The following is a 23,273-nucleotide window of genomic DNA, read 5'->3' as shown; positions in this document are numbered from 1 at the left end:
GAAGATAATATTGGACCTGTCCATCTGTCTGTTTCAGGAGGATTCTGATATTTCCTCAAAGAATAGCTTATTCAAAGCCCTGATGTCTGCTTGGGTGGCATATTTGAATGCCTCTCTAATGTGAGTTCCTCTTTAGGTGTAAGGAATACTAACAATTTATCACATTGATATCTATCATGATGTGGCCTCTTATTAACACTTCTTGTAACAACCTGTCATCGTTGGTAGTACGGTGGCTCAGTGGTTAGCAATGCTGCCTCATATTTTTTGTAAATGCACCACAGAAAGCATTCTATCTGGATGCATCACAGTTTGGTATGGAAACTGTTGTTCCCAAGACTAAAAGAAATTACAGAGAGTTATGAACACAGCCCAGTCCATTACGCAAACCAGCCTACTATCCATTGACTCCATCAATACATCCCACTGCCTTGGGAAAGCAACCAACAAAATAAAAGATCCTTCCCATCCCAGTTATACTCTCTTCCACCCTGTTCCACTGGACAGAAGATATAAAATTTTGAATACATGTTGAATACACAGATAGATTCAAGAACAGCATCATCCCTGCTGTTATCAGACGTTTGAATTGACCTCTCAAATGTTAATTCTGATCTCTCTCCTCTACACTTTTTCTGCAGCTATAACACTGTATGCTTCCCTCTGTTCTGCTACCCTGATGTACTTTGTATGGTACAATTTGCCTGTACAGCTCACAAAACAACACTTTTCATGTACCTCAGTGCACATGACAACAATCAATCAATCAATCATTCAATATGATCATGGTTGATTTCAACTTGGTGTCAATTCCACTTTCCTGCCTGTTTCCCGTAACCCTTTAACCAGTTACTAATTAAAAATCTGTCTTTCTGCTCCTTAGATTTATTTGTCGTCCCAGCATCTACCACATTCTGGGAGAGTGAATTCCACAGATTCACAACCCAATGAGAGAATAATCCTCTTCATCTCTGTTTTAAGCCTGCCACTCCTTAGCCTAAAATTATTGGTTGTCCAAAAGGAGAAACATCCACCCCACATCTACTTTATTAATTCCCTTTAGCATCTTATATACTTCAATTAGATCTTTTCTCATTTCTCTAAATTCTACTGAGTCGAGGCCTAAACTGCTTAATCTCTCCTCATAAGAATTAATTGAGTGAACCTTCTCTTTATTATCTCCAATGCAATTACATCCTCCCTTAAGGAAGGGGAACAAAACTGTACACTGTACTCCAAATGCAGTCTCAGCAATGTCTTGTACAATTACAACAACACATTCCTGCTTTTATATTCCATTCTGTTTGCAATAACCATCAAATTTCCATTTGCCCTGTTCATGACTTCTTGTACCTGCATGCAAGCTTTCTACAACTCATGCACAAGGACACCCACAATTTTCTGCACTGAAGCATTTTGAAGTGTCCGTCCATTTAGATTATAAGCTACCTTTTTTATTCTTCCAACCAAAATGGATGACCTCATACATTTTCATATTAAATTCCATCAGCCAATGTCTGACCCATTCACCTAACTATCCAAACCAAGTTTAACATTTCTTATTTCTTCATTGCAACATACTTTCCCACTGATTTTAGTATCATCCTCAAATTTGGCTAAAGTAACTTCTATCCTTGCACTCAAACCATTAATGTACTTTATAAATAGCCAGGGCACTGAGGACTGTACTGTGTGGCACCTATTAGTTATAGTTTGCCAGCCAGAAAACGACCCATTTATCCCAACCATCAGCAATCTGTTGGTTCGGCAATCCTTTAATTAAACTTATATATTACCCTTAACCCTATGTGATTGCACTTTGGGAATTAGCTTCTTATGTAGAGCCTTATCAAATAGAGTCATAGAGATGTACAGCATGGAATCACACCCTTTGGTCCAACTCATCCATGCCAACGAGATATCCCAACCCAATCTAGTCCCACTTGCCAGCACCCAGCCCATATCCCTCCAAACCCTTCCTTTTCATATACACACCCAGATTCCTTTTAAATGTTGCAATTGTACCAGCCTCCACCACTTCCTCTGTCAGCTCATTCGATACACGTACCACCCTCTGCATGAAAAAAATTGCCCCTTAGGTCTCTTTTATATCTTTCCCCTCTTACCCTAAACTTATGACCATTATTTCTGGACTCCCCATCCCAGGGAAAAGATTTTTTCTATTTATCCTATCTATGTCACTCATGACTTTATAAACCTCTGCAAGGTCACCCCTCAGCCTCTGACGCTCCAGGGAAAACAGCCCCAGCCTATTCAAACTCTCCCGATAGCTCAAATGCTTTCTTGAAGTCCAGATGTATTCCATCTACAGAAACCCCAATAAAACTTTACTTGTTACATCTTCAAAGAATTCATTCAACTTTTTTCAAGGTTGTAAATGGAAGAGTTTGACATAAATTAAACACCACACAACGTGACAGCTGACTGTTAGTTTGAATCAAGGTGTCAGGATAAGGTAATGTAAATGACTGCCACATGCATCCATAACTTAGATCGCCGTTGTTAGTTACAAAGGCTATCTAGTGCCCTTTCCAGAACATTATCAATTCTGCTCCTGCCTCAGCTTTTCTGCTGCTGAAACCTTCAGAACGCTGTTGGCTGTAGATTTGATTATTCTAGCACACCTCTGGCTGCTCCTCCACTTTCCACCCTTCCCAAACATGAGATCAAAATCTCTGCTGCCTATATCCTAACTCACAGAAAAACCCATTCACGTATTAATGAATCATTATGTTTATTGCATACATACAGTAATACCTTTGCTATCTCTTTTAAAATGTGTGGATGTAATCCATCCAGATAAGGGGCAATATCCGTTATTGAGTTTGTTCAATTTATTGAACACATTCTTGTTTTTATATTTCAAATGCACTTGCTATTCATCTCATCATTCAATGTCATGGCTACCTGTTCTATCTCTCTCATAAATACTGTAAGAAAAGGTTTATTTAATATTTCTGTCTGTCTGTATTGATACCTGTGATATTAGCTTGTCTATTTCTTATTGGTCTTAATGTCACTGTAGTCTCCCTTTTAAAATTGATGTGTCTGCCAAAAAAAATCAAAGTTTTGTTGAATTTCCTTGATAATTTAATTTCATAGTTTCCTTTCCCTGTTAATCGATTTTTGCTTCCCTCCTCATTATGCACTCCTCTGCTGTCTTTGTATCAGTTATTTTCCTAACATTCAATTGCTCCCTTATGTCTTAATTCACTCATTGAGTTTCACTTGTGTTTAATATGTTTTTTCCTTTTAATGGAATATATTTTCCATGCACTCTATGGAGGACCATTTTAAGGATTTCCCATTGTTGTTCTACATTGTTCCTTGCCAATTTTATTTTCCCAAGTTGTATTCTTGGCTTCTCAAAATCCTTCCCCTTCAAAGAAGGGCAGGTAAGTTCCCATTTATATACTCTATGTCGTCTGTATACCTATCCCTCACTATCATTGAAACATTACATGGTCACGATCATATTTCTGTTTTGTGTGATCTTTCTTGTGGGGCGTAAATTGTTTGCACCTGAATCATACACTCCCTACCGTGTGGAAATAGACTCTTCGACCCAGCAAGACCACACCGACCCTCCAAAGAGTATGCTACCCAGACCCATTCGCCTATTACTCGACATTTACCCCTGACTAATGCACCAAACCTACACATCCATGAAGACTATGGACAATTTAGCATGGCCAATTCACCTAACCTGCACATCTTTGGACTGTGGGAGGAAACCAGAGCACCTGGAGGAAACCCACGCTGACACAGACAGTTGCCCAAGGTGGCAATCCAACTCGGGTCCCTGGCGTTGTGAGACAACAGTGCTAACCTCTGAGCCACAACTGCATTTCCAAAATAACACAGTAGTTTTAGATCCAAATTAATTCACAAGTTGTGACATGCATTGACATTTCCTGAGGTGATGCAAGGCACTACACAAATGTATATTGTTTCTTTCCCTTCAAAATGCTCATCTTTGTTTCAACTACTTCTCTGGGTTTTTTTTATCTCCTTTTACCCAGAGCCGTCCTCCCAGGCGTTGATGTTAGATCCTCTGTTTACTGCTCCGACTCCACCTAGGTTTGCTAGGTCATGAAGCAGGTTCATCTCCTCAAGGCCGAGACATATCTTCTGATCTGTTATGATGATCAGATCTTGGGAGATCCCAGCAGCTATCTGCCTGCTGCTGCCTTGGGAGTTGGCTGAAGTTTTGGAAGGGACAAAGGCACAACAGGGTCACCAGCTCCAAGTTAAATTCCACAAGAAATTGAAGGAATATGTCCACATTTTTAGCTTTCTTCTTCATTTGTTGTCTCTTTGGAAAGAGTTGTTCTTCAACAAATCCATTTACTCCAGCTAAAGTGACACAGATGAACGCGAACAACAACTTTAAAATATGAATCCATTATTTTTGGTTGATGAATATTGGAGGCGTGGGACAATGTTAATGGGAACATATTGTTCTTATTTATATTACTACTCATGCTCTCCTGACTTTAGTCTATGTTCCACCCACATTCCAATTTGAAATCTTCCCTTTTTCTCTTTCCTGCATGCCTGCTTTCAATTTAAAATCAGCAGTTGGAGCCAAAACTGAAGTCAAGAACAGGGCCAGAAACTTTCTGTTTAAATACAGCATCACAGAATGATTAAGCACAGAAGGAAGATATTCAGCTTATTGTAACGGTGATCACTGTTTGGTACAGCTATCCAATAAGTTTCAATGTTTTGTTATTCTCGCCTAGCTTTTTAATTTTCTTTTTCCCACCAAACAGTTATCCAATTCTCTTCTGAATGGCACAATTGAATCTGCTGACACCATTCTTTTAGGCAATGTATTTTATAGAATGGAATCCCTACCGTTGGAAACAGGCCCTTCGACCCAACAAGTCCACACCAACCCTCCGAAGAATAACCAAGCCAACCCATTCCACTATGTTTATCCCTGACTAATGCACCGAACCTACGCATCCCTGACCACTATGGGCAATTTAGCATGGCAATTCACCTAACCTGCACATCTTTGGAATGTGGGGGGAAAACGGAGCATCCAGAGGAAACCCACGCAGACACAGGGAGAATGTGCAAACTCCACACAGACAGTCGCCTGAGGTCATAATCAAACCCGGATCCCTGACGCTGTGAGGCAGCAGTGTTAACCACTGACCCACCATTTTATAATGGAGAACACAGAACATTACAGCACAGTACAGGCCCTTCGGCCCTTGATGTTGCGTCGACCTGTGGAACCAATCTGAAGCCTATCTAACCTATACTATTCCATTTTCATCCATATGTTTATTCAATTGCTAGTTAAATGCCCTTAAAGTTGGCAAGTCTACTACTGTTGTAGGCAGGGCGTTCCATGGCCCTACTGCTCTCTGAGAAAGAAACCACATTTTATGTCATAGCAACTAACTACACAAGGAAATGTTTAATGTAAAGAAATGTGAGGTGCTGCATTTTGGAAAGGCAAATCAGAGCAGGACTTACACACTTAATGGTAATGTCCTGGGAAATGTTGCTGAACAAAGAGACCTTGGAGTGCAGGTTCATAGGTCCTTGAAAGTGGAGTCACAGGTAGATAGGATAGTAAAGAAGGCATTTGGTATGCTTTCCTTTATTGGTCAGAGCATTGCATATAGGAGTTGGGAATTCATGTTGTGGCTGTACAGGACTTTGGTTAGGCCACTTTTGGAATATTGTGTGCACTTCTGGTCTCCCTCCCAAAGGATGGATGTTGTGAAACTTGAAAGGGTTCAGAAAAGATTTACAAGGATATTGCCAGGGATGGAGGATTTGAGCTATAGAGAGAGGCTGAACAGGCTGGGGCTATTTTCTCTGGAGTGTCAGAAGCTGAGGGGTGACATTATAGAGGTTTCTAAAATCACAAGGGGCATGAATAGGGTAAATAGACAAGGTATTTTCCATGAGGTGAGGGAGTCCAGAACTAGAGGGCATAAGTGTAAGGTGACAGGAGAAAGATATAAAAGGGACTTGAAGAGAAACATTTTCACACAGAGGGTGGTGCGTGTATGGAATGAGCTGCCAGAGGAAGTGCTGGAAGGCTGATACAATCACAACATGTGAAAGGCATCTGGATGGGTATATGAATAGAAAGGGTTTCGAGTGATAAGGGCCAAGTGCTGGCAAATGAGAATAGATTAATTAGGATATCTAGTCAGCATGGACAGGTTGGAACAAAGGGCCTGTTCCGTGCTGTACTCTCTGCGGCTCGATGAGTCTCTGTCATCTGAAAGCCCTTGAAATTCAAACTTCTGATTTCAGCTCTGCAAAGGCAGGAGTGGATTATGGTCCTCCACTGTGGAGACTCTCCATAACTCTCCCTACGCAGACCATCACGGAAACCAACCTCCCATCTATCGTCTCTATTTATACTTCTCATTGCTATGGAAAGGCTGCCAACATCATCAAAAACCCCTCCCACCATAGTAATACTTTCTTCCAACCTCTTATGTCAGGCAGAAGATATGGAAGACTGAACACACGCACCAACAGGTTCAAGAACAGCTTGTTCTATGCTGTTTTGGACTGATGAATGGACCTCACTATCTTTAAGTAATGTTGATCTTGCCTTGTGTGCCTCCTGTGTAGCCATAAGCCCCCTATGATCTGTATGTCCTTGTTTGCTGTGATCTTCCTGTACTGTTCCCAAAACAAAGCTTTTCACTGTATTTAGGTACATGTGACTGCAATAAATCAAATCAAATCAAACCATTGTGTCTGCTTACCTGTGAGCTGCGAGTCCCCTGATGAAACACAAGTAAGTGTATCTACCAACTGTCTCTGTTGTACTTGCGGTTGATTCAATGTCCTGCAAAAGAAATCAATTACCATATATAACCATGTAAAAGTCGAATATTTGAGACTAATTTTTAAAGTTAAATTTATGGGGTCCACTATTACATGGATACTACTTTTGAAGAGATGAAATTCATGCTACAGTTCAAAATACTGTATCATGAGCAGAAGCCCAATTGATCTCAAAATGAATAGAGCTGCACACATAAGAACGTAAGAACTAGGGGCAGGAGTAGGCTGTCCGGCTCTTCGAACCAGCTCCACCACTCAATAAGATCATGGCTGATTTTTTTGTGGCCTCAGCTCCACTTACCCATACTCTCACTGTATCCCTTAATTCCTTTATTGTTAAAAGAAAACTACCTTATCTTTAAAAACATTTACTGAAGTAGTGTCAACTACTTCACTGGGCAAGGAATTCCATAGATTTACATCCATCTGTGTGAAGAAGTTCCTTCTCATTCCTATATTTGCGCCCTCTAATTTTGGGATTATGTCCTCTTGTCCTAGCTTCATCTGCCAGTGGGAACATCCTCTCTACTTCTATCTTATCTATTAGCTTCATAATTGTAAATGTTTCTATAAGATCCCCTCTCATTCTTCTAAATTCCAATGACGATAGTCCCAGTCTACTCAGTCTCTCCTCATAAGCCAACCCCCTCAACTCCGGAATCAACCTACTGAACCTCCTCTGCACCCCTTCCAGTGCCAGTACATCCTTTCTCAAGTAAGGAGACCAAATCTGCATACAGTACTCCAGGTATGGCCTCACCAGCGCCCTGTACAGCTGCAGCATAACCTCTTTACTTTTAAACTCAATCCCTTTCACAATAAAGGACAAAATTCCATTTGCGTTCCTAATTACTGGTTGTACCTACAGACCAACCATCTGTGAATCAGCACAGCAGCATTCTGCAACTTTTTTCCATTCAAGTAATACTCCAACCAAAATGGATGACTTCACATTTATTTACACTGTATTCCATCTGCTAGACGTTTGCCCACTCACTTAAAGTATCTATGTTCCTCTGCAAAGTTTCACTGTTCTCTGTACACTTTGCTCTGCCACCCATCTTACTGTCATCTGCAAACTTTGACACCCTTAACCTGGTCCCCAACTCCAAATCACCTATGTAAATTCTAAATAATTGTGGTCCCTACACCGATCTCTGACACACCTCATTACCATCTTGTTAATCAACCAATCCTCCATCCACACTCATACTTTACCCATAACACCTTGCATCCTTACCTTATGCAGCAGTATCTTATGCAGCACTTTGTCGAAGGCCTTTTGGAAATCTAGGTACACCATGTCCACTGTGTCCCCGAAGTCTACATTGCTCATAATGTCTTCATAGATTTCCAGAAGATTTATGAAGCATGGCCTGCCCTTCATGAACCCATGCTACATCTGCTCAATGGGACAATTTCTGTCAAGATGCTTTGCTATTTCTTCCTTGATAATAGACTCAAGCATCTTCCTCACTACAGAGGTTAAGCTAACTGCTCTATAATTCCCCATCTTCTATCTAAAAACAATGACTGCAGATGCTGGAAACCAGAGTCTAGATTAGAGTGGTGCTGGAAAAGCACAGCAGTTCAGGCAGCATCCGAGGAGCAGGAAAATCGACGTTTCAGGCAAAAGCCTTTCATCTCCTCCCTTTTTAAACAATGAAGTTGCATTTTCTGTTTTCCAATCTGCCAGGACTGCCCCAGAGTCCAGCAAATTTTGAAAAATTACCACCAATGCACTTGTTATTTCTCCCATCATCTCTTTTAGTACCCTGGGATGGATTCCATCAGGGCCAGGAGACTTATCTATCCTTAGCTCCATTAGCTTGCCCAACACTATCTCTTTTGTAATGATTGTTTCCAGGTCCAAACCTACCTTCGCCTCCTTGTCAATAAGTGGCATGTTATTCGTGTCCTCCACTGTGAAGACCTGATGCAAAATACCTATTCAATGTCTCAGCCATTTCATCATGTCCCACAACTCAATGCCCCTTCTCATCCTCTAAAGGACCAACATTTACTTTAGCCACTCTTTTTCGTTTTTTTATTTATATACACATTTGCTATCTGTCTTTATATTCTGTGCTAATTTTTTCTCATGTTTTATCTTACTTTTCTTTATAACCCTTTTTGTGGCTTTCTGTTGACCTTTAGAGTTTTCCCAAGCTTCCAGCTTCATGCTCACCTCTTCTGCCTTCTCTTTCAATTTGACAGCCTTTCTTATTTCCTTAGACACTTATGGCAGTTTACCCCTTTTCTTACACTCCTGCCTTTTCATTGGAATATACTTTGGCTGAGCATTTGAAAACTTGCTTTGAAATTCCTACACTGTTTGTCAACTGTCCCACCATAAAATCTTTGTTTCCAGTCTACTTTAGTCATGTCCTCCCTCATTCTATTGTCGTCTCCCTTGTTTAAGCACAGGACCCTGGTATTAGATTTTATCGTCACGCTCTCCATTTGTGTTCTTAATTCAGTGATACTGTGATCGCTCCTTCCAAGATGATTCATGACTATTAGGTCATTAATTATTCCTGTCTCATTAAACAGGACCAGATCTCGGATAGCTTATTCCCTTGTCAGTTCCATTACACACTGTTTAAGAACACTATCGCGGATACACTCAACAAACTCCTCCTCAAGGCTACCCTGACTGAGCTGGTTCAACCAATCGGCATGTAGATTAAAATCACCCATGATAATTGCCATCCCATTTTTACAGCCATTAGTTATTTCTTTGTTTATTGTCCGCCCCAATGTGATGTTATTATTTGGTGACCTATAGACTAAGCCTACCAGTGACTTTTTCTTCTTAGAATTTCTAATTTCTACCCAAATGGATTCAACCTTATTCTCCATAGAACCTATATCATCACTCAGCACCATCCTGATGTCATCTTTGAATATTGGAGCTACACCACCTTCCTTACCTTCCTGTCTGTCCTTCCGAATAGTTTGGTACCCCTGGATATTTAACTCCCAGCTGTGACTATGTCTCTGTGATGGCTACCAAATCATAATCATTCATGACAATTTGTGCCATTAACTCATCAACCTTGTTACAAACAGTACGAGCATTCAGGTGAAGTGCTTTTATGTTGGCTATCTTACCCTCATGATTTCTAATGTCTTTAATAATATCTTAAGTTATCCTTCCTTTTTCCTTCTTTCATAGTCTGCCTTGAACTTGAACCCACCTGCTGCTTACCTTTTCATTTATCACCATACTTTCTGTCATTTTCCCTTTCTCTTCCCTCCGAGTCATTATTTTAAAGTCATAATGACCACCCTATTTATCCTTTTCGCGACAACACTGGTTCAAAATTGGTTCAGATGGAGACTGTCCCATCAGTACAGATGCCCCCGTTTCAAACCTAATGCCAATGCCTTATGAAATGGAACCCCTCTTTCCCACACCATTCCCTTATCCACATGTTTACTTCCCTAATTTTCTTATCCCTAAGACAATTTGCACGTGGCTCGGGCAGTAATCCGGAGATTATGACCCTCAGAAACCTGTTCCTTAATTTCATTTGTTGTGCTTGATAATCCCCAAACAGTTCCTCCTTCCTAGCCTTGCCTATGTTGTTCGTGCCAACATGGACCACAATAACTGGATCCTCCCCCTCCCTCTCCAATATCCTTACAAGCTGGTCGGAGATGTCTTGCACCCTGGCACCGGGCAGGCAACACACCATGTGGGACTTCTGATCCAGCTCTATCTGTCTCCCTAATTATAGAATCCCCTATAACAATTACTTGTCTTGTTGGTCCCCCCCTCTTGAATGGCCTTCTGGACCATGGTGCCATGGTCAGCTGGCTCATCCTCCCAGCAGCCCTTTTCCTCATCCACACTGGGAGCTCATACCTGTTGGATAAGGTCAAAAGCTGAGGGTCCTCTACTCCTGAACTCAGGATCCCCCTACCTGCCTCACTTGTAATCACACCATGTTGTCCCTGATCACTAACTGAATTTGAATTACTCAATCTACCGGGTGTAACTGCCTCCTGAAATAAAGCGTCCAGGTAATTCTCCCCCTCCCGGATGTGCTGCAGTGTTCGAAGCTCAGATTCTAGTCCAAAAATGTGCAGGCCAGGTGAATTGGCCATGCTAAATTTCCCATAGTGTTAGGTGCATTAGTCAGAGGGAAATGGGTCTGGGTGGGTTACTCTTCGGAGGGTCGGTGTGGACTGGTTGGGCCGAAGGGCCTGTTTCCACACTGTTGGGAATCTAATCTAATAATCAATTCTGATCTGGAGTTCTTCCAGCAACCAACACTTGCTGCTGATGTGGTCACTGCTATTCACAATGGGATCAGCCAGCTCCCACATCATACAGCTACAGCACATCATCTGACCAACCATCTCTACTTATTGTATTACTGTCTTACTTTATATAGATTTGAGTTAAATAATTTCTAATACTTCTCTGCTATGGTCTTTTACAAATAACCAATTAATAAATAAATGAAGAGAAAGTCAATTTTTAACCAATCACACGATACAGAAGAAATAGGAAAGCCTTACCTTAACGAGACACCAAAGACTTTTTTTTGGTTGAGAGGAAGAGGGCAGGTGGGTGACACTACATGTATAGTTTCTTGGGACCAAACATATCAATGCACTCACCTTCCCAAACTGCAATTTGCCCGCAATGAAGGCCGCTTCTCCCACGAGGTAAGTTTTTAAATGGAGAATTTACCTTCCCAACAGTCCCCTGGTTTCCACTCTCACTTCTCCTCCTACACACAAAGGAAGATTGTCACCTGACTCTGACCTGATGCATCTTAGATTTTTGTGCCAAATTCTTCCATTTCCCTCTGCTTTCTCTCATCTACTGTTGTTTTAGTTTTTCAAACTAAAATTTTAAGATTTTATTTCTGATAAAAATGTCATATAGTCTCACTGATTGTTGTGTGGATGAGAAATTGTCAACAGCCACTCATCCATTCGAATCTGCATGAAGGCAAGAAGGAAGGAATAAGCCATGAAACAAGAGCAAAGCTGTAATAAAATAGACGACTTTTACATGAGATGCATGGAAAATTCCAGATTTTTTGCCCAAAAATAAGGGATTGATTTTTACATGAGATCGACTTATACTTGGGTATATATGGTAGCTATCCTGTCGGATCATCCTCATGGAGGTCCTGCAACAGTTTTTGCATGAATATAGGCCCTGGAACACATGAGTTCCATGTCTCTCTATCTCAAAGAGGACGAAAGTATGTTACTTATTTCTATCTCCCACCCTCAAACTTGTCTAGGAAAATTTATTTTGCACTTCAGCAAAACAGTTTAGTGAGTAGGTAGAGTCATAGAGTCATACAGTATGGAACCAGGCCCTTCAGTCCAACTCATCCATACTGATCAGGTTTCCTAAACTGAACAAGTCCCGTTTTCCTCTGTTTTGCCTATTTCCCTCTAAACATTTCCTCTCCATGTACCTGGCCAAATGTGTTTAAAATGTCGTAATTGTACCCAGCATTATCACTTCCTCTGGCAGCTCGTTCCACACATACATTGCCCTCTGTGAGAAACAGTTTTTCCTCAGATCCCTTTTAAGTCTCTCCCCTCTCACCTTACATCTATGACCTCTAGTTTTGGACTCCCTCACCCTCGGGGGAAAAAAACCTTGCTTATTTGCCTTATCTGTACCCTTCATGATTTTATAAACTTCTACAAGGTCACCCCTCAGCCTCCTGAGCTCCAGGGAAAAATGTCCCAGTCTTTCCAGCCTCTTTTTCTAACTGAAACCCTCTAGTGTCGGTAACAGCCTTGCATCCTTTTTCGCACTCCTTCCAGTTTAATAACATCCAAAGTCCTGTAGTCACCCAATGGATGTAATAGATTAGATGAGGTAATCTTGAGTGACATGCATTGCATTCCATAAGGACTGTGGTGAACGGAAAGGATAGTTGGACAAATTGGAAAGTCATAAAGAGCATAGAAAGTGTCACTTCAGTTCTGTTGATAATTGAGCAAATGCAAGGCATTGCTTCCCAAACCTTTTCCCATCATGACCCCACTTCGAGGCTTGAAGTATGTTGTAATCTCTTCATGAGACCTATGAGAGTGGGGCTGTAAGGATGGGGTTCAGTTGTTATAACCCTGTAAACATTCCAATGCAGCCACAACTCCACTTGGAATCCATCACCTCACTATGAAAAGGCCTTGTGTAGGAGTTGATATGTTAGAAAATACTTAGTAAGAAAATGTTGGAAAGATGCAGTGAAATCCATAGCTTAAAACACACCCTACTGAATCCTGCCTTTCCTGACCTGGTTAGTTCACTCAGTCACTTCATAAGTTGGATCTAACACTCACCACCTGAACTCATCCAACCTTGGTGACAGCAGTAGGTTTTATACCATCGCTGGGCATAAATATGCCTGGCCTGCCCCTGACAAATTCATTGTGAATTCCTGAGATATGTAATTTAGTCCAGGTTCTGTTCTTCTTCTGTGCCCACCAGCCACCCAAAATGCCTTTAGTTCCATTTGTGTCTGATTCATTCACCTAGAGTTGAGATCGCATCATGCAAGTACAGAAGTTGAAGATATAATGGTCAGAAGTGGAATGGTTCAGCTGAATTAAGATTGCTGGTTTTGACCTGCTCAATTGATATGACAGTTTCAGACTTGCAATTCCAGCCGACTCCTTATGAACAGTCAGAAGCTGTCTTTAAGGTAATATTTAACCCAATATACTTTCACTGTGTATAACCATTCTTGTGTGTATAGACACATATATTCCAATGTATTCTCTCTGCTTAGAGTTCAATTGAAGAGGAACATTGGAATGTGATGGACAAAGTTAAAAATTCCAAATAAACCTGTCATACTATAACCTGGTATTGTGTGATTTTTAATTGATATTGAAACAATACAAGAGTATGGCAGGTAGGAGACCTGAGCTGAGAAAATAGTCCTGTGAGTCCATATGAATGAAAGACGCCAATGTCTTGAATACAATGTATAAACCAGAATAAAGCAGGCAATAGGAATGGGAGCAAATGCAAACAGCTAGACGGTATCATACCAATTTACTTTTACTGCTTTAGACTTTTTCTTAAGCTGTCAGTTAGCAGGCATCTTGAAGGAGTCGGTAATGCGATGGGTTAGCACACTGTGATCCAAAATTAAAGGAAGTTCCAACTGGGAAGATGACATTTTATTCTTTTGCTGCCTTCTGTAAGTAATTTGACAAAATAATTCTGTGAAATCTTGGTGCACTTTTTTTTCCCTGAGAAGGATCCTGGCATGAAATTGCCTTAATTTGGAATAAATTGGCAATCTTACTCAGGAAGTGATGAGGGCTGGTTTGGAAATTGGAAATGCTCCAACAAAGCACTAAAGATTTTTTTTAAGTAAGTGGGCTGAATCTTGGGACTTTGATGTGAAAGCTTGCTATGCTGTGCCTAACCTAAGAGGTCCAGATTGTGTGCTTAAGTCGCAAAATGTCAAGAAAATGGGAACTATTGGGTTGACAAGTATATGTCATTAAATTATATTGTTGGAGAAAGGATAAAGTTAAATATTCTTAAAATGGTGACTCTGCAGTGAAGTACCTGCTCATTTGGCATCCAAACAATGTTTTACCAAGACAATGTTGGACCAAGTCATCCATTTTAGCTCAACAATCCGATGTAACCATACAATACAGATCAATTAAACAAATTGCCTTTTCTCCAAGAGAGAATTCTTGCTGATTTTGGCAGCTGATTCAATAAAGTGGGTGGTGGATCTTGGCAGAAGACTCCATGGACTTTTACAATTGGCGGTTGGCACCAGGATGTCAAAAACTCAACTGCCATTTCTCACAGATCCAGTTATTGCCAGGAACTAGAAGAGAACTGCTCATAATTCATAGGAATGAAACCTGAACACAGGAGAGTCGTTTCACCATTGTGCTGAAGACAAACTTCATCCAGAATATGGCAGTCACAAATTTATGCAGAAAATCTAAGTGCTCTTAATAAAGAGGTAAGGTTTATTTCAGTCTCCATAATTTGAGGTTTCTTCACAGCTCTCACTCTATAAACTTTAAGAAATATCTTGAGACAGAGTTAAAAACTGTTTCTTCTATTAAGCTGCTATGATTGACAGGCCATTTGGCGTAGCTCTGCAAAAAATCTGAATATGCAATTTCAATGGAATTCTCTGTTTATATTTTCTCTTTGGTTGTTTTCATGTTACGAAAGCTTGGCTGAGTTTCAAGTGTATAGTTATTTTAGCAGGGTATATGGAATTCACAGTTTGGTTTACAGTTTAAATAGGCTATTAAAAAAAAGTTCAATCTCTGATGATAGAAAATGAAGGCTCAAAAATTCTATAGCCAAAAAAATTTCCACAGAATCTGAGATATCCAGAATTATAGAGTTAGAAATCACTCTTCAATCATGCAAAACAAACTCAGAGTTTCAAAACAAAGTGAGGCTGATTGAAGCCTCAGGCAAAGTGGATGAGAGAGTCATAGATTTGCACAACATGGAAACAGACACTTCAGTCCAATCACTCCATGCCAACCGTGTTCCCAAACTAAACTAGTCCCACCTGCCTGAGTTTGGCTCATATACACCCAAATCTTTCCTATTCATGAGATTATGTTGTTTAAGCATTGTAACTGTGCCTGCATCCATCACTTTCTCTGGTAATTCATCCCACACAAGAGCCACTCTGTGTAAAATGATTGCCCCTCATGTCCTTTTTAAGTATTTCTCCACTCACATTAAAAATATGTCCCGTAGCTTTGAACTCCCCCATCATAGGGAAAACATCCTTGTCATTCCCTTATCTGTGCCCCACATGATTTTATAAACCTCAAAAGTCACTCCTCAATCTTCCACACTCCAGTGAATAAAATCCCAGTCTTTCCAGTCTATTTTTATACCTCAAGTCCTCCATTCCTGGCCACATCCTGATAAATCTTGTTTGAATCCTCTCCAATTTAATAATATCCTTTCGACAACAGGTCAGCCAGAACCGGAGACTGTACCCCAGCAGAGGCCTCACCAATGTCCTGTCCAACGTCAACATGACATCTCAACTCCTATACTCATAGTCTGAGCAGTTAAGGTAAGTATCCTTAATGCCTTTTTAACCACCCTGTCCATATGTGACTCAAATTTCAAAGAATTACATATCTGAACTCTGAGGTCTCTCTGTTCTACAACACTATCCAGGGCCCTATCACTATCACACAGAAACATACACACAGAGATTGACAAACCCAGGACCCTATCTCATGACGTCCCACATGCAGAGGCAGAAGCTAATTGTCACCAATATGAGCTTGGATATTGAGGGGAAAAAAACTTCAATCCTCTGAGACATGAAAAAATACAACAACTCCAAGTACCTAACGAGAAACAGTGCAGAGGAAAAATATCCTTAAGACCAAGATGGATCACATTACGATCCAACATGCAAATATTGTTGCTGACAGATGAAGTTTGCAGAAGCCCATCAGTAGGCCATGAAAGCCCTAGAGAGTTTTTTTTTATCAGCCAAAACCTACAAGAAAAATCTGGTAGTGCTTGACAAGGTTTAAAGTTGAGCTTTGGAATGGGATTGAGCAGGTCAAAATTCGCCAAGAATTGACACGGTCTACCTTCCTCAGTGGGACTGCTGATCCAAATGTCCAGGTGTCAGCATCCAAACAATGCAATCAAACCTTACCGAATGAAAACAAGACCCTACAGAAGATTTACAAAAAAACCTTGTACACAGATGGCCAGTGTTCTCACCCAGGCGACAAAACAGAAATTTGTATTGATGAAGGAAACAGCCTCACTGTTGCAGAAAGGTTCAGAACTCCAATATCATGATGAACAGTTAGGAGAAGGAACCATAATGAGTATGTGTTTCAAAGTGAGAGAGAAAAACACATTGTTAATGACAGATCACTGCTGAATGAGGTTGACCCTTCAAGTAGATCTGCAGCTAGAGTACTCCGACAAATCCTGTTCCAACCATTTACTCTGTTGTTCGTGATGATGTAGTCCTATTTTATCACAGAGTTCCTGAGATGTCCTTGTCTGCACATCCGCAACCTTTTGTAAGTGTCAACGAGATACCACTACTTACCCTGAAAACAGTGGAGAAAACATTTCCTTGCTTCCGAAATTGTCTTCAGGAGACAATTCTTCCTTCTTTACATCTATTAAATTGATCCCTAAATCGAAGAGCAAAAATGCCAGAAAGCAGGTGGTGACATATTGCCACTGGGCTAGTAATCCCTAGACACAGGCTCTGGGAATAGCAGGTGGGAAAATTTACATTCAGTTATTAATTCTGGAATTAAAAGCAAGCCTGATGGTGACTATTTTGGGAAAGAAATTCTCTCCTTTGTCAGGAGGCTGTGATCACTTGAGTCCTGCAGTCTTTCTACTTTGCATCAGTTTGTCCTTGATTGATCTTTACTGCTAATACATTCATGTTTTTGAGAGTGCCATAAGACTGAGCAGCCATTGTCAGAAAGTATTATTTCACTCACCAATGTGCTAGTTCTTCAAAAAAAAAGGACGGGAGATCACAAACATCCTAGACATTCTTTGACAGAACAGAGAAGGTTGTTGGAGATAACTCCTTCAAGTAAATGAGATGGCAATGTTTGTGTGTGTGTGTGTGTGTCAATCTGTGTGTGTGTGTCAATCTCTGTGTGTATGTGTCTGTGTGTGTCTGTGTGGGTGGGTGTGTTTGTCTGTGTCTGTGTATGTGTAAATGTGGAGTAGAGTAGAGAAGCAAATTGTTAATAGTAAAAAGAGGTAGTGTAAATAAACTGGGGTCAATATGAAGTAAAATAAACTACACTTTTTCTCTAGATATGGCTGCTGAGCACGTGCAAAAGGCACTATATCATGTGACAGCAGATTATGTGAAAATGGAACCTTGGGTCTGTAGGAGTTCAAATAAGATGTCTTCTCTAGCATCCTCTTTATATAGATGGGTTCATTAAAACTTGTTCCTGTTCATTCAGAAACATAGGTTTCATATTACCACAACAACCAGAACCAATTAGAAAGGAACAGTCCTGGTCCTGGTCATACCAAGGTTGTTTCTCCCTTTCTTTCTTCCATGGATTGTTGCCTCACACCCTGTCTCTGGTTGCATCATGTTCATGTCCTGTTTGCCACTTGTCCTTAATGAGGCCTCGTCTTTATCCAGTATATCGCGCACCTCCCAACCCCCCCCCACAACCCCAAAATATCACTGTTTGGATTGTAATTACACAACTGAGCCTGGTTTGCAGAAGGTTTCAACAGATTACCAGTCAACTGCAGAAATTAGAAATTTCATTCAAAGTGAATTTGTAGTGAAATTTGTGAACAATATCTACTTTGAGAGTAATGCAAATAGATTTACCATGTCTCCACACTGGTACTAAATTAAGGTTAAGCAGAGCCTTGCAAATAGATACTTAAATATATGAAAAGTTCACTTCTTGTATTCCTATTCAACTGCTGCTGAGATGTTGAATGGCTTTTTAGATCTACAGCTTTCTCTGTAATACATTGCAATCTTTCCGAAAGCTTGTATGAAGACTGCATCTTCAAATCCAAATTCCAGTTGAGTTTTGTTATGTTTTGCTTTCTTGACATGCCTTGTGATATTGCAACAGCAATTGTACTGTTTCACAGTGACACAAAAGGGCTGGATTTTCTTCAAATCCAGTTTCTGGTCATTCCTTGGGCACCTGACAGAATCCCCTCTTCTTGTATCACCAGAGGAGGTGGGAGGAATTTGGCAAGGTGCCCATTAGCCTCTAGTTGCAGCCAATTGTTTACTGATATCCCTAATCAAAATCCATGGTGGGAAAACAACTGGGCTGAAATGAAGGAATAAAGGTCAGATTCCTTCCTGCTACTGCCAGCAACCTTCATCTGGTGGCTGCAGGGGGTGGTCACAAGTTCATGGGGCAGACGAGAGGGAAATGGGTGGAAAGCCAGACAACAGCCTCACCACTAACATCAGCATTTGGCAAGCAGCAAAGAGGAAACCAACAACAGTGTTAGACAGTCGGAAGAAATGTTGGTTCAAGGCAAGGATACCTGATTACCCTTTCTTTTCTTCTTTCGGGAAAAAGAATGTTCCACCAAATTGAACAATGTACTTGCACAATTGCAAAGGTTTTAAGAAAAGCTAAAAGCAAATTATTCAGGAATCATGGGTTAAATATTTAGTCTGAACCTGCCCTGTATTACCAAGAGTCTTGGAGTACTTTGTGTTGGGCTTAATTTTAAAAATGTTTAATTTTCTAGCATTGAGAAGCATTTTGGTTAAATGCAAATTAGAAAATCACCACAAGTGAAAATAAACAAAAGCTGAATGGATATATTTGTGTTGTAAATAAAATTACAAATGACCTGGATAGTTCATGTGCACACTGCTTCCTTTGATTTACATTGTGCTAAGCACAAAAGAGCCAAACTCTGATCTTCAACATGCCTATCTGAACAAGCAGGTAAATATTTTGATTCCATTCAGGGTATAATTTCCTCTGTTAGTGTACTAATTAGGGGGTTTATGTAACATTCTTTGCTGTGCTATTTTAACAAAGCTGTTAAGCTGTTTATTTTGAACAGTTTGGCCGCAAGTTAAGATAACACAGAAAGAAATTTTACATGAATGTAAGAAGTCAACTGCTAATGAAGGCAAGTGATGTCTATGAATATATCTCCCAACTTCTTTCACCTCTGTCATTAATGTCACTTTATTAACTTTTAAAATATAGGTCAGTACACTTCTTAGTAATTTCATCAGATCTCCACTGTTGATGACAATTAGGTGGTTTCTCCTTGATGTTTTGTCAATGTATCGAACGAATACACCACAATTTGTAGCCTTCACTTCGGAAATGTTTCACGTATCCTGCCTTGTCACAGTGAGACGTTTACCTTCTGCTTCCTTGATCTTTCTCAAAAGTGGCCCAGTGATCATTGCACAGGGATGCCTGAGCTCACTACAATGGTTTGTGTTTGATGAGCACTGATTATTTTGAGCATAATTACTCGTGCATGCAAGGCCAAAGGAAATGACTTACATCCTGATCATGTGAAGGGTCAGGCTTCCTTCTTTCTGGCTCTGCAGGTGCTCGTCGCCTTTCAGTATTGTAAAGACCTTTTTTTTGTTTAATTCTTTTATAGGATGGCATCATTGACAAGATCAACACTTGTTGCCCATTCATAATTTCCCTTGAACTGGGCAACTTGCTTGGCAATTCAGAGGAAGTCAAGAGGAACTCATTGCTCCAAAGGGCAGTGAAGACAAGTAATTGAGTGTCTTTAAGACTGAGATGGATAGGTTCCTTATTATTAAGGGGGTCAAGGGTTACAGGGAGATGGCAGGAGAATGGGACTGAGAAACATATTAGCCATAATCGAATGGTGGAGCGGACCCAATGGTCTAATTCACTCCTATATCTTCTGGTCAATAGTCTAAATATATTGCTGTGCATCTAGAGTTGATTTCATAGAATCCCTACAATGTGAAAGTAGGCTATTCAGCCCAATCACGTCCACACCAACCCTCCAAAGACCATCTCACTCAGACCTATCCTGCGACTTTATCCCTGCGTTTCCCCTGGCTAACCCACCTAAGCTGCACATCTTTGGACTGTGGGAAGAAACTGGAGCACGAGGAAACCCATGAAGTCACAGGGAGAATGTGCAAACTTTACACATACAGTCGCATGAGACTGGAATTGAACATGTGTCCCTCACGCTATGAGGCAGCAGTGCTAACTGCTGAGAAACTAAGCCACCCCACGGTTTCCTTCCTTAAAGAGCATCAGATGGGTTTTTGCAACATAGTAAGTATGATAAGTTTAGCCATATGAAAACTTGCTTTCAAAGCCAGATTTTTATCATTAATTGAAGTAAAATTGAATGTGGTTTGAATACATGAACGAGTTTGGAACTGTGGGTTATGAACCCAGCAACGTTTACAGCAATGCTGCCATCTCTTTTGTCTCAATTCAGTCATTTTTTTCATGTTAATGGAAGCAAGACTAAATCTGTGAGCAAATTTTAATTACATCTTATTGGCTGATGTAGTTCACAAGATAACCTTATCATAGTGGCTTGCTTTTTGACATTTCTGCCAGATGTGTTTTGGTGTTAAATAGATGCCACACCCATTATTATTTCTCACCTTTCACAGCTGTAATTCTTTAAATTCATTGTACTGATCTTGGTTCCTGATGAGCTATCCCTTTGCTGCTATTATAAAATAAGTAAATGGGATTTAAATCCAATATCTGATTTGGCTAATTTGATAATGCCACTTATATGGCAGTTGATGCAGATCCATTGTTAATTTTAAATTTGAGATAGATAAGTTTCTCTTAAACAAACGTATTAATGGATAAGCGTCAAAGAAAGGTTTATGGAGATATGCCAGAGATCAGACATAATCTCATGGAACAGTGGAACAGGTTCGATGGACTGAATGGCCTACTGTTATTCCTATGTCTGATATTCCTTTACTGACCCAGTACAAATTTGGGATTATGTTCGTTTATGTTCACATCTAAGAATAATTTATTTAGTTCTTATAATGTTGCCATTTTTAGAGTCTTGCATTGTGCAATTTAGCTGCCCTTGCTTTTTATATTGTAACTGTGACTATACTTCAAAAGTATATTGGCTATAAATTCCTCTGGATGCCCAGTGCCTGAGAAAAAAAAATAACAGCCCTGCAAGTCTTTATTTCCTCTTTCCCAGTTCTATTCCATTGCGGAGGATCGTTATCGAGAATCAGTACAGAAACTGAATGAAACATTTTCCATGACTTCAGTGCTTCCCACTGAGAAGCCTCCAGTTGGAATAAAGCCTGCAGCCCCTCCGCCGCTGCTTCAGTATCACTGGTGACATCATGGTGCTTCCTGAAAGTTAGAATTCACAAGGCTCCTTTTACCAACTGCATCAGTTGGCGATGGTGAAACTGCTTTGGAATGCACCTGCTTCAGGCCATAGATGATCTCACTTGAACTCTGCTGACACTGTGGCTTCGACAAAGCCTGGACCAAATTACCAGCTGCTCAGCACTTCAAACATATCAGTTCTAAATTCTCAGCAGCCCCACCTTCATATTAAAAGACAACACCAAACATTCCACTGTCTGTATCAGGGTAGACACAAAGATTAGCAAATCAGAATCTTTGAACCCTCAAGGTTAAAACCTGAAATGCTCTCATCTTTAACTACAGGATCTCTGTTTGCATTTTGAATGTGCCTCATCCTGTTAAACATGCAAACTTTGTTTTGCCTCTTAATTTAAGTAAGCATCATACTCGGGATGGGCAATAAATGCGGGCCAGACAGCATTGCTCACATCCCACAAATGAAAACTTTTAAAAATGTTCAGCTGAGCACCATTCGTGCTACTGGTTAGGAGACAATCAGCTCAGAAGTTATTTTAAAGGCAACCGTACTCATTTAAAAAGAAGCTGCACTCATTATACAGAAAGTACATGTTGTGTGTAAGGATATGGGGGAAGGTAGAAGATTGGTGCTGGGGAATAAAACTAGTGCAGGCACAATAGGCTGAAAGTCCTCCTTCTGCACTCTAACAATTCTATGATTCTGCCAATAAGTTCAAGTGGCATTGAAGTGGGTAACAAATGAAGCATCGGCCAAAACAGAGGGATTCCAGTTCCTCTGATGCAGAGTTTGAAGCCCTCTTCTGCAGGTGGAGTGGGGAGGACAGGAAACCCTTCAGCAACATTTTCCAAATGGAATGCATGCATGTAACTAGGGAAGCCAATTCCTGGAGTCTTGATTCATGGAGTTGGCTGCAATGCCATTGGAAGAGTCTTGGCCTCAAGTCAGTGACCAACGTCAATGCATACCTCTTCAAGTGACATTTGCCCTCCACACCACCAACCAGGCTGCAGGCAGTGGGATCTCACTGCATAGAAATACTAGGTCATGAAAAGACATCCACAAGGTAAGACGTAAGGGATGCACAAGATGGAATAGTTTAGTATAGTTTAGTATGTTGTGTATTACACAATGACTTCTTGGATTTAATTGTTTTGGAATGTTCTTTAGCAAACAGTTGTGATTGCAGAATTTTAACTGGGAAGATGTCATGAAAGGATGTTTCAGGTGGACAGAGAGGATGGGGAGGGGTGTGGGTAAAATGGATCACGTACTCCTTCCTGAAAGGACTCGGTTGCATAGAAGCTGATGGCACTGACAGAGACTGACAGCACCGTGCTCATTCTGTTGTGAGGCCACAGATCCTGTTGAACCTGGTGGCACTGTGTGTGACCATCTTCTTGGTGAATATTAAATATCTCAGGCAGTGCTCATTGCTGAGTCAAAGGTAGGAAAAGTTCTCCACGCAGGCTGTGGATGTGAAGGGCTTTCTGTGGAAAGCCGAAATGCTGTTCTCTTGCACCAAGCATCC

At 40.6% G+C, this 23,273-nt stretch overlaps 1 long non-coding RNA gene across 1 annotated transcript in view; it reads right to left on the bottom strand.

Annotated features, from left to right (window-relative positions):
* Positions 1-23,273, bottom strand: part of LOC140480264 (uncharacterized) — a 45,149-nt gene that overhangs the window by 5,118 nt on the left and 16,758 nt on the right. The window contains exon 3 of the long non-coding RNA XR_011961239.1: positions 6,774-6,856. This is a non-coding gene — a long non-coding RNA (uncharacterized lncRNA). The remainder of the gene's footprint in view (positions 1-6,773; positions 6,857-23,273) is intronic.

This window comes from Chiloscyllium punctatum, chromosome 8 (assembly GCF_047496795.1).
Source record: "Chiloscyllium punctatum isolate Juve2018m chromosome 8, sChiPun1.3, whole genome shotgun sequence".
Taxonomy (NCBI): domain Eukaryota; kingdom Metazoa; phylum Chordata; class Chondrichthyes; order Orectolobiformes; family Hemiscylliidae; genus Chiloscyllium; species Chiloscyllium punctatum.
The sequence above is the reverse complement of the archived record's forward strand: the minus strand, read 5'-3'. Positions and strand labels throughout refer to the sequence as shown.